Consider the following 10661-nt stretch of genomic DNA (forward strand, 5'->3'; position numbering starts at 1 on the left):
TCGCCTCCGAGCGGCAACTGTTTCTTAAGAGAAGTTTTTTGTAATTCGTAAGCTTGTCATTGACGAACATAGCTTAATCGACTCAGCTCGAGTTCTGGTCATTTTGGGTCTATGCATTCTTCTTCTGGTACTTAGCTTGTCGTAAAAGACGACTAAAATCCACTGGAAATTAGTAAGGGGGGAGCGGGGAAAAAATAATTTGAAATACCGACCACGATACCAGAACGACTCTACTGAAGCCTGACAGTTGTGTCAAACTGTTAAACTATGTGATGTAGAAATTTTACTGCATTTGTGTCTGTGCTTTGGATTCTGGAGCGTCCCACCATCACTGACGTCTCCAGCGTACCTGTGAGGGAGCTTTTCCCCTAATATGAGAGTCCCACGGGCGTATTTAAACAACGCGTATATGGATTGGATGACTTCGTGGACATCTTGTATAATGTTTTCCCACTTATAAGGCAACCAAACTCCTGCAATTGTGTTATCAGTACGAGGCTAATCCATAGCCGAGCTTCAATGGATACAATGGATGGAAATACCTTGTTTTTGAAGCAGCATATTTTCCACATGACCCCATATTTTACACGTCCATGAAATGTGGATAGTCTTGTTAGATACTTGTGCGACAACCTAAATATGGGTTTGATCTTTTCTCTAGAGTCATGAGCAAAGATTTGCTATCGGATGAGCTATCTGCTATGATCCAATGCAAAATTTAATAGAATAGGAAGATTACCCATCTCGGTCCCCCTAGAATACGATCTACGCAAGCCATTGATGAGGAGTGGTTTAATTTAACGACTGCTAAGTTTGGATAAGACATGTCCGCCTCGTTCGGGCTGACCAACAATTAGCCTAAGTCCAATCCGATGGCCACCCCTGGGCCATAGCAGCACGATTTTCTAGCTCATAAGAATAGGCGAAGTGGAGTGCTAACGTATGTATCACACAAATCAGATTTACAAGAGCTACAGGACTACAAACGAGTTCTCTAAGCAGAAACTGCCACGATGCGGACAAACTGACTCACCACACTTGTAGATATAGCGGAGGTGGGACTCTTGGATCCCCTGAATTTCTTTTGGAATAACAAGTAGTTTATTTGGTTGTAAAGGAAACCCGATCTGCTCCTGGCACTCTCTCAAAAAGGGAGTTATGTATATACATGCGACCTCTTCACCTAACCTAGTTTATCACCTTTTGGGCAGAGATCGGGCTTTAAAGAAAACTTTACCTAACAAAGAGCGGAAATTTGAGCAGATTCTTTTCCAACATATGTCCAACCACGACCTTCACAACCACCTCTTCTCATCAGCCACTCACGTTCCACCGAGCCATATTTGTACGGAATGAGTAGCTCATTTAAACTTCTTTGAATTTTGGGTACAGCCAGCTTTCATTTAGGGTAATGGGCTAACAAGTACAGATAGTTCATTAATACACTATTTGTAATACAATCCAACATATTAGTATGTACAATACAAAAAAATCATATTTACTTCAAGTCTTCTCACACGATGAAAATCGTATCGATAGTAAGCGTGAAAATATTCAGAAGAAAATAGAATTTATTGCCTCAAAAATAATATTCGAAATCGATATATTTAAAAAATGCATGAGTTTAAGGATAACAAATAAACAAATCGTAAATATACTAAAAATATATATGTATAATAAATTTAGCAAGATAAAACTTGCCATTAAAAATATGTATGTAAGTATAAATATTGTTCTGCTCATTGTGAGTAAATAAGTACGTTTTAGAGAAAGTCAGCAGTAGGCAATAGTACGTTAATATTGCTAAACACGTAAAAATTTATGGGCATTTGCTCTATCCACCAGCAAGGGATTTTATTAAAAAAAATACATTTATATGCTTAGATAATTTTATTAGGAGAATAGAGAACCGATTTTTTGTCAGCGTAATTGAAACGATTTTAGTGAAAATATCTACCAAAGAGGTAATTGTTAGTAGGGGCAAACAAATTTAATGCAAAAAGAGGCAAACAAAATTTAAAGGCATTTTTCAATTAAAAACACATGCAGATTTGGAATGTTAATCATGCTGCCATGTTCTAAAGATAACATAATATATTGGTTATTCACACTAAAACATTTTTTGTGCTAAGATTCGATTTTACGTTGCGGTTTTTTTAAGATAATCGTAATTTACAAGAACAACAAAAGCATGTCCTTTCAGTGAAATAAAATCGAAAATTACAAAGGGCATGCCACAGAAATTATTTTTATGACTAATAACTATGGAAGGTAACATTTACAAAAAAAAAAGTCGCACGTTTAATAATATAGAGATGTAACTCAAAATTTAAGTTCTTTTGAAGATTTTATTATGCAATTAATAAGCTTGATAAGTAGAATATGTACAGTCAAACAGATAACCAAGCTAGCGACTGTAACAGTTACAACTTTTATTAAAAAAGTCGCTCTTTAACAATTATTTTTTTTACTTTTATTTAATTATTATTTTATTAATTTAGTTATTTCTGACTTTTACTTTATAAATCCAAAATAACAATTAATTTTGATTTTTATTTAAATAATTATTTTAAAAGTTAGAGTCACTGACTGATTTTTATTGAAGACTTTTATTCAATATTTTATTTCAATAACTGTTATCTAAGACATATAATATAAAAATTAAAAATAATTGTTATTTTGGATCTATAATACAAAAATCAAAAATAATTGTTATTTTCTTTTTTAATTTTGCATAAAAATTACAAATAAAAATTTATTTTCAAATTTGAGTCTCGGTGGAACAAGAAATCGTTTGGTATGTATCACTTAGTTGTAGAACACTTCCTTCATAGTGAATTTCTTCATGACAGTTTTCATCAATAACAGTTATGTTCGGTCCCTGAAATAAACTTCCCAAATAACTATGGCGAAGATATGTGTCTTTCCATTGTCTTTTTGTATACCAACTGTATGAATTGATAAAACTTTGATTGCTTTTTCCCACAAAATTTAAATTTTGAAATACTTCGTCATATTACACCGTGCGACAGTAAATTTTACACATAAAAAAATTAATATATTCGCGAAACTATGGGTAAATTATAGTAAAACTGTGTACTTAGTTTTTCTTTCTGACGTCAGGATTTTTTTAAAAGGACTTCGAAATTTAAAAAATATGATTATTTCAAAAAATTATTTAAAAAATTTAGTGCAATGTAGGATAAAAATAAGGGTATAATATACAAGAAAAAATTCAGTACAATTATAGCAGAATACATTTTTTGGTGCATATGGACGAATGGTTATGGAAAATGTCCTTTACAAGTTTTGTCCTTAAATATCCTTGAACATTTGCAAAATTTATTTTTGAAAAAATTATTGATTGAAAACTAATATACGCACGACCTCAACATCGAACTTCGTCATGCAAACTTTATTAACTTAAAAAGATAAAATTTAGTAAAAATTTCTTTACGAGTTCGCGTCAACCACTTCATATCATTTTTTTTGAATATTCGTAAAAAAATCGTTACAGAAATGAGATACTCTTAAAGATTTCGTTGGGATTTCGGGAACTTTGGTTTGCAGGGAGGTGGATCCATACTAATTTGGTTTAAATACGGTCATTGGACCATGAAGAAATTAACGATAATCTTAAACTTTTATATGAGAATTGAAGCCGGTTTTGTTTTTTGCTTAAAAATTACTTATAATTTCGCCAATTCGTATATTACTTGCAATTCCATAACCAAAAGGTGCTTTGGAAATAATCTCAATTACTTTTCGGATGTTACAATTTATTTTTCTCATTTTCACCATACGTCTGAAGCGGAGCATAACATTCCGCAAATCATCTCAGCGCGTAGAAGAATGCATGATCGAATTCGACTAACTAATTCCTCTTGAATCCCCACATAAAAAGTATCAGTTGAGAAACATTTAACCAGCCTAGTCGTAGGCTATGTACCACAGTTCATATAAACTTCGCTTCCATAGCCAACAACCAATCACTTTTCACCCATACGAAAGAAAAACTGGTTCCCGAATATCATATAAGACTTTTCCCGCTCTGCTCAGCCTAAAGAACCATCTTCACATAGCATATATGAACAAGTATTCGAGAAAATTACAGAGACAAGAGAAGGAACCTCTTAGAAGAAGTGTGACCACTGTCCCCCAAACTCAAAATTAAGAAAATGAAGCTTTAAATATACATATTTGTATGTACATAAGTATAAAGCCTACAAAATTCTTGGTTCTACTCAGATCGGCCGCTAGCCCCCAATTAGCCAAAACCTGTCCAGAAATGTGATAAGGCGCTGATAATACCAAGCACATCTTCGCATGCTCCTCCCATACGATGAATTGGACAGAGGGATCTGTTTGGAAAGCTCCTATAATAGACAGTGCGCAATGCTACCGCTTCAATAATTTGACCAACAACCATATTCATTTGCCAAGACCAAGTTATGTAGGTTGGTATTGCGAGTTCAAGATGGGTGGCTTTCGTAACCTTCGAAGGCTTCCCCAATATTCCATGGGCGTCAACGACATATGTACCTGTAGAAACGTTTGCTGTCGAAATTTCTGGTTAGTACTCACGCTATATGATTATATATAAACACAGATTGTTTAGCTGTCTTAGGGCTTGGGCACTCTAGTATGGTTGGAAGCCTCGTCGTCGTTCCTTAAAGCACCTATAACTTCGTGGCTAGAACGGATTCAATTAGAGAGTCTAGATCTCTACACACAATTTTTCAAAGTTTAAGAGGATGAGAGCCAGAAATTGGCAAGAAGGACCAATGAGCCTTTACACAGACGGGTCGAACGATATTCAGTCTTAGACTCAAAACTGATTGTTGAAGGTTGCTCTCTTTGCGACTGCATACATAGATATTTGGGTATAACGCATGGCGGATGAGTCGCATTGCAAATGTATCCTCGAGACGATCTCGTTGAGCTGTGATGGAGCGAAAATACCTTTTACTAACTGTGGCTTCGTACGAACTTAAACTTCTTTATTTGTTTTATTTATTTATTTATTTAGTTTAGTTAGGTGTGCATAAATAAAGGTTGGGCAGGCAGAAATACAGACAAGCGTTAACTTTTCTATACATATTAAATAATTCTTTATGTTCAGTTTCTTTTGACCATTAAGGATGCTTGATTTCAGGCACAAACAAAAGAAAAGAGTAGTACTCGTATATAACCATTTAAAGCAGCATGCATTTTTGCAGGTTAGTGTGCATATATTCAATAGAAAAAATTTAAATTCGAAATTGAACAAAAAAAAAAATATGAAACATATATTAAGTAATATAACAATTTAAATATTTTTAAAACCAAATTAAACGCACGCAGAACACTTGCAGCAACTTCATAGCTCGACTTAAATTTTAATATTTTTTGCTTATTTACAATAATAATTAATCTTGTTGTTAATACGAGTATATACACTTGTTTTAGTAGTATGTTTTTAATTTATTACAAAATTATTTTCTTTTCGTAACCCAAATTCTAGAACAAAACAGAAAATTTTTTATTAATAAAAATACAAAGCATTTTAAGAACAGAAGCGGATTCCACTGACTTTCTTTTTACTGCTGAAAATATATGTATATATATTAAAGCTTTAAAGAGTTCTTCCTGCGAGCGGTGTTTTGGCATCACTGATGTGGACCATCACATGGTAAAAGCTCTTTCTGCCTAATACAATTTAAAGACGTAATAAGCAAAACTTTTGAATGCATGCAGAGCTTTCTTAAGCTAAATAAACTAATGACTACCAGAGAGAGCTTTTACTATAGGCGTCCATACGAAATCATGAGCAAGTTTGAGAATGCTCCGTGTATTATTTTTTTGGTCGCCGATGGTCTAAACATTTCATATGGTGAGCCACAGAATAAATGCCTCCTGGGTAAGACTGCTTTAAAATATTAATTAACAGAGAGTGCTTTTACTTTGAGCTCATATATGGAAAATGTACAGAAAGCTTAAAAAAGTTCATCTTGCGGGTGGTGTCATGCTCAACAACACTTTAAAGTACTGTTGGTCACTTAATAGTCACTTGTGTTAATATTTTTGAAGCTTTCTGTGCGTTCTATATACATATGGCAGCACAGAACAAAAGCTCTCTCTGGCCAACACTTCCTCTATGCCGCGTAAAAGCCCTCTTTGCTGATTAGTGCTTTGAGAGGTGATAGGCTGCGCTTTGGTCTAATGCAGAGCTTTTTAAGCTCTCTATACCTTTTATATGAGCGTGCTTAAAGTTGCAGCTTTCTCTGTCCATTACCGCTTTGATTTATTGAAAAGTAAAGTTTTGAGCATTCGAAGGAACTGTTACAAATTCTTCGAAATATCTAACTATATTTTCTGCTTTTTAAACATATACTCCATTAGTTTTTGGAAGTCAAAGTTTCTTTTATCATAAAATGGGAAAACTAAACTATTTCCTAGTCAGACTCTCTTTCACTTTTAATCTTTACTTTTATTTCCTTGTTACTTGATGAAATTAATGTAACTTAAAATAATAGTAAACGAAACTAGAAAATGAACTTAACATACAATTTCTGCTTCATCTTCTTCCTCTTCATCCTCATCATCAACTTCATCATCGTCTTCAACATCAACAACTTCGTCATCTGCTTGACGACTCACCTGCGTATGCTGATACCATAATTTTGGCACAAATATCAAACCCAACGCCATGGTGTTGGTCAATAGAGAACGCAGAAAAAGCGCTAGGAAAATAGCACTCGGACTCATTTCGGGCAAATAGAAAAGGCGTAGCACATAGAATGTGGTCGAGACAAGAAATTCAATGGCCAGCGCTGCAACAAGGAATTGTCTATCCTGAAGAAGAAGAAGAAAAAACATAACATAAATAATCACTGTACACATATGGAGATACTCACCCTGAATTGTGTATTGGCATTGCGGCTGGCGAAGGCCAAATGCAGTCCAAAGCATAGTATCAGCACCTCGCTAAGCTGTGTCACATATTCCCACTTGAGTGGTCGACATGTGTTGGTGCGTTGTTCACGCAATGAACCCAACTGTGACACTTCGATCAAATCCAGTGCGGCGGCAGTGAAGGCGGCCATATAACAGGTGACCGCAAATACCATGGTGCCCAAATATTTGAGCAAATCGATGTCCCGCAATACCCAGCGATGTGCTTTGCGTGTACGAAAGTCGAGAAGATGACGATACAGTTTCAATATGATGGCGCCGTAACAGGTGATGAAGCCAAGTTCGCGCAGCCACGGTTCAAGTAAGCAACGTTCGGTGGTGGCGGGAAAGAAATGGACGGCAACCTAGAAATAAAGAAAAGAAGAAGAGTAAGAAAGGATGTACAAGGGGTACTGCATAGCAATGCGAGTCAATGTAAGACGAATTAAACGGAAAGGATTAAACTGTGCTACGAAGGATTTAAAATTTTGCCGATAAAGGGTTCTGCGCTTATGAATCCCTGCCCTTTTTTGGACGAGAATATCTACAACTTCTCAGCCCACGATTCCGCTTTGTCGCGGTAGCCAAATGAGCCAAATAAACCTTGTTCCTGGTTCCGATCAGTGTTAAGCGCTGAAGGCAGCTTTGAGGTGATCTCATGTGCGAGAGGCGCCTTCCTGATGTCAGAGTATATGTATGTAGGTGTGTTTTTTGATCGCTCCAATTTCTGCACGCTCTCTCAGACATAGTTCAATGGCAACCACCCTCAGCTTGAAAGAGAAAGTTAGCTTGCCGCATTCTGGTAAAAAGGTGCCTTCAACATGTTTGGCATTTGAAAGATTGTCATCAGGATAACTCAAAGATTTTTGACTTTAGAAGTGCATTCATGTTTGAAAAAATAGTCCTAGCGGTTTTATATTTTCCTTTTCCTGAGGAGAATAACTACGCTGGTTTTCTTACGATTGGCGCCGAAACCATTTAGACTACAGGCGGAGGATGTTTGAGTTCGTGTCTTTAAACCTGCCTCTGATTATGATGGCATATTGATTTTTATGCAAAGAACTTATCCTTATTTGCATAAAATATAGCACAAATGATCTAAAACTTATGGATCGGCATGCCTTTGGTTAACCTCTTCCATATCTTGGAAATTTATCTGACCGTAAGGTGGCATTAAAAGTGAAGTAGGTGGCGTCGATTTCGAACATGAGCTGGGAAGATTCCAGCGGCCGCTGGGGCTTTGAAAAGCTTACTCTATTTTCATCGTACACGCGACTTTGCAATCCTCTACGTTGGGTCGTTTTATCTCAATCGACGTGCGGATGGTTTCATTTGAGCTGAGTGGTAAGAACTCAGGAAAGTGCACCTCGGATTTTAGGTAGAGAGGTTCTTACTAGTTGGTCGTGGGTGACACATCATATCTTCTCAGGGTACCCATTTCATTAGATTGCATTATAGCAAGGACCCTGTGGATTTTCCCACTCGCTGCAAACTTGCTTGACCTCTGTGCAGGATCTCTATATTTAACCATTCATATCTTTTATTAACTATCGAAAACATGTTTAGAGTTTCACTTACCGATGCATAAAGTAATATGATTCCTAGTAAAATTGTTTCCAGCACAGTCCACATGCCTGAAGCGATTGCCTGTAAGCAAATAAAATAATATAAGCAAGAGAGAAAATATGGGTTTTAATCTACTAATATTCAATTTAATAAATAAGTAGTAATATATTAAGTACAGACGGTCGGTTAATCAATGTTTCAGTTCTCAGCTAAAATGGCGTCAAAATTAAAATATGTGGGCATGAAGCTTGGTGTGGCGCAAACTTCTTTAAAAGACGATACCCAATAAACATCCGGCTTGGTTAACAATTCGAAAATGATTGGAAAACCAACCTTTTTTTCGAGTCTCACCTTCGATAACGAATATGAAATAGGTTAGTATTCGGGTCGAGAACTAGGCCATTCTCCAGCAAAACGGAACCCACGTTATCCAATGTATTTTTCTTTCGTTATGAATTCGAAATCCAGCCCATTATCGAATTTGAATTTTAATGAGAGAGAGTGATTTTCTTATATATCCCTTCAAGAGTGAGCTGGATTTCACTTTCTCTCTTGTTATTATGGTTACCATTTTTTTTCGAACCCATCTCGAGTGTATTTCCAATATTCTATTAATGTTGGAAAACTAAGGTTGGTTATGAGTTTGTTCTCTGTTCGATATTCATATTGGATATCGAAGGTCATTTTCGAACGTTCGCCAAAATGTTTATTGGGTACCTAAAAATTGTTTCATACGTATGTATGTGAGCAAATCTGACGATCTTAGAAAATGCACTATTTTCAGTTTTCTCTAAAGAACAAGATTCCATCGCGAAATTTTACTTAGATGAAAACTTAAAAAAGTTATACTAAAAAGATAAAAATAATCACTCGTGCTCATATATGTACTCCTAGTTGAGTATGTAACATATACGCCCCGTAGCACCATACGAAGTCATCAAACACGTTTACTCGCAAGAAGAATGTGTCAGCGTTTTTTTTCTGGCGAGAGAAGGAAGTGACACCAAAAAAAACAACTTGTGAGATTTGCTCATGTAGCACCTACATCAAATGCTTGTCCTAATGAGCCTTATCTTAATCCTAATCTTAGTTCTTATCTATATCCATATCCATATCCTTGTCCTTATCATTACCAATATCCGTATCCTTATACTTATCCTCATCCATATCCTTACCCTTATCCATATCCCTATCTTAATCTTTATCCCCATCCTTATATTTATCCGCATATTTATCCGTATCCGTAATCTATATCCTTATCTTTATCCCTATAATTTTAGTTATCCTTATCCTTAACCCTATCCCTAACCTTAGCTTTATTCTTATCCTTATAGCTATCCTTTCCATCATCTTAATATCAGTCTTAACCTTAAAGTTAATGTTAGTTGCTTTCACGTTTGACTTATCGTTAGGCCTATCCTTACCCTAAACCTAAGACGTCTTTCTTTGTTCTTACTAGTATTTAATTTTTCCTAAAACCCCTACCTTACACTTCCGCTGCCGGAATACAATCACACTCAGTACATTGCAACAAAGCATACACGCGCCCAATACCGATCCCACAGATACATTCAGCAGACTCTCCATCGATACAACTTCGGGTGGTTCACCCAGCAAACAAACGCCATGTTGATCACATGTCGTACAACCATCCGGGCAGGGTATGCACGAGTAGTTGCTATATCCTTCGGAGGCTTCGACAATATTACCACGAAAGCCTTGCAGTGTTGAGTTGGGTAAATAAAAGGATTCACGACAGATACAAGTGTAAACATCGCGCGTAGCTGCCGGCTTATTCTCCGTAAGCAGGCAAAATGTGGTATTGCGATCACAGCTGTTAAAGAAAACGGTATAAATTATTCTCTCAGAGAAGATTTTTTTGTAGAAAAAAAGAGTCGAATTTAAGATGTACCCATGCTTTCGTCCGAAGACTTCTTCTAGCCCATCATTGCAAACATCCTCGTCAGCAGCAATAAAGGCGGCAGCAATGATTCTGAAAGCAAATAAAAAAAAAGTTGAGTGAAAATAGGTGATGATCTCAGCGAGCTAAAGCTAATGGCTAAAGGCATTGCGGCGTACATACTACATTCGGCAAATACAAATGTATGTACATATTAGAGAGCTGCACGATTACATAAAAAGGTAACATGTTAATAATCGGC

This window comes from Rhagoletis pomonella, unplaced genomic scaffold, assembly GCF_013731165.1.
Source record: "Rhagoletis pomonella isolate Grant_MI unplaced genomic scaffold, Rhpom_1.0 Rhpom_scaffold_00006, whole genome shotgun sequence".
In the NCBI taxonomy this organism is placed as follows: domain Eukaryota; kingdom Metazoa; phylum Arthropoda; class Insecta; order Diptera; family Tephritidae; genus Rhagoletis; species Rhagoletis pomonella.